Source organism: Palaemon carinicauda, chromosome 20, assembly GCF_036898095.1.
Source record: "Palaemon carinicauda isolate YSFRI2023 chromosome 20, ASM3689809v2, whole genome shotgun sequence".
In the NCBI taxonomy this organism is placed as follows: domain Eukaryota; kingdom Metazoa; phylum Arthropoda; class Malacostraca; order Decapoda; family Palaemonidae; genus Palaemon; species Palaemon carinicauda.
Window position 1 is genome coordinate 46,721,024 of NC_090744.1, and position 2,421 is coordinate 46,723,444.

At 38.7% G+C, this 2,421-nt stretch overlaps 1 pseudogene; it reads left to right on the plus strand.

Moving 5' to 3' along the window:
* LOC137659760 (zwei Ig domain protein zig-8-like) overlaps positions 1-1,994 on the plus strand; it is a 23,709-nt pseudogene extending 21,715 nt beyond the window's left edge.
* The last annotated feature ends 427 nt before the right edge of the window (positions 1,995-2,421 follow it).

A 2,421-nucleotide genomic window follows, 5' to 3' on the forward strand; every position in this document is an offset into this window, starting at 1 on the left:
TCAACATTACATTCAAACTAACACCACCCTCCTTCCTCGTGCATCTCATAACCTTACTCTTGCACTCTTAACTCTCAACCTCCTTCTCTCACATACCCTTCTAAACTCTATAACTCATCAACTCAACTTCCGCTATGAGTTTGAAACCAATTGATTATCATACACAAATTACAACGGATTCACCTCTCACTCCTAATCCCTCTCATCTCTCAGTTTTAAATCATCGACCAAACACTTGAGCATTCACTCTTCTCACAACTCCGTCAACAAAAATATTTAACAGCCATGGAAACCGCTCAATCATTTCATTCCTCATCCTAACGCATGCTTTAGCAACAATCTTCCACCAATTCCATGAACCCACATTACACTCCACATTGCTCCCCTAAGAACTCTATCATAATTGTTGTAAACTCTTCCATTTGCCGCTCTTACCCATATATAACTATTTATATTACTCTTCTTGAAAATACTATTATTTATCACCAGCTCTTGTTCAACACATTTGTAGCAGTCTCTTCCTACTTTCATTTCTACCTGGTACACCATAGTTCCTAATGACACCTTCTACCTCTTTAGGACCCCCTCTGGAATTCAAGTCACCCATCACAACTACATAATTTCATCTAGTCAGTCCTTCTACACACCCAGTTATATCATTCCATAGATAATTCTGCTCTTTTTTTCCTTTTCTCTCAACCTGGCCAATACACACTAACAAAAGCCTAACATTCCCTACCCAATCTAAGTGACACCTCCTTCCATTCCACTAATTTACCTCTCATCCATTCCTTCAGGAATAAAAACCCCATCGTCTCGTGCTCTTCCCTATTCATTTCCTGACAATCTACCCGTCACTTCACTATTACTTCCCCTTCCACTTTTATTTGTCTCACACAAGGCTGATACATACATCAGTCTGTCCCAAAAACATATTTCCAATCACGCATCTTTCACTCTCTATCGTACTTTATTCTCATATATTCAGACAACCCATGACTATAGTCCATTTCTTTTAGCGATGCATATTTGCACCGACTCGCAGCGGTGCCCTTTAAGTTCGGAAAAGTTTCGTGCTCACTGATTGGTTGGAATTATCTCGCCCAACCAATCAGCGATCCGGAAACTTTTCCGAGCTATAAGGGCACCGCCGCGAGTCGGTGCAAATATGCATCGCTAAAAGAAATGGACTATAGTGTTGGGAGCATTCACTCTCCCCAACTTCTCTTCTTTGATATCTCTCAGGAATTAGATATATAGGTTAGGTGATTCTCAGTCCCCTCGTCCTGTCTCCTATATTTGTTCCTTAGGGCATGCAGGGATAGGTTTGCACTATTCTAATTGTTGTTATGATGGTTTGGTAGTTTGAAGTATTTTTCAAGCAAGCCCTACATACTAAGTTAACCTTACATAATCATAATCAACCTACATATTTTAGACATATTCTGTGGCCAAAGAAACATGTAATGAAGTCTGGGATCATGGGATCATGAAACCAAGGAGAGAAGGCGACTCCTAATTATGCAGGTTTATTAAAGCGTCTTTTTTTCTCTCTTTTTCTTCCTGTCAGGAGAGACACCTGCAGCTATGCAGCGGGCGGCTGCTCCTCCACTCGACAGCGCTTTCACCTTAGGGCTGGCGTCTGTGTTCATAGTTCTCAACGGCCTATGATTAGGTCTGTTCTCTCCTGTGACTGTTTGTCAATATTAGTACGCATAATGACTGCTGGTGAGAGGGTGTGTGAGGTATTCTTGTCTGTGTACATAATGTTTGAGAGTGATAGTCAGATATGAATATGCGTGTGTATATGGTTGTGTGCGTTTATTTGTGTATTGGGGTGCTTGAATGTATATAGATTCTTTAAATAAAAATATGCTTTTGAGATTTACTATTTGGTTGTACATAATGCTTACGAGGGTATTGGTGTTGGTGAGGTGTACCTCTAAGTGCGGCTGATGTTTGTGGGTGTGAAAACTAATGATGTTCATCTCTCATTGTACATTGTGAGTGTAATTGATAGGATGTTGGTGGGTTCATCTGCATATGTCAGAAAGATTTGTGTGGAAAAAGTGTTGGTGAGGTTTATGTAGGTTTATGTTTATAAATAATTATGAAAATATGAGAGTAATAATGATGCTTATCTATGTTTGTGAGTAAAGTATAATATACTTGCTACTGATTGTTTGCGTTCAAAATATGATCATTCTTATAAATTACTTGCATAAAGTAATGTGTAAGTGCTGCTGTCGTGAGTTTTCTGTTTATGCCCTCATTAAAATGGAAAAAAATTCTTTATGATATCAAAGAGATGCTATTGGATAGTACGTATAATGAGATTGTATAGCTAACCAAGGTATGTCTTTTATATATGGGTAAGGGAAAATTTTCTTAAGTTTATTCATCAGATGTACTTATATCTCG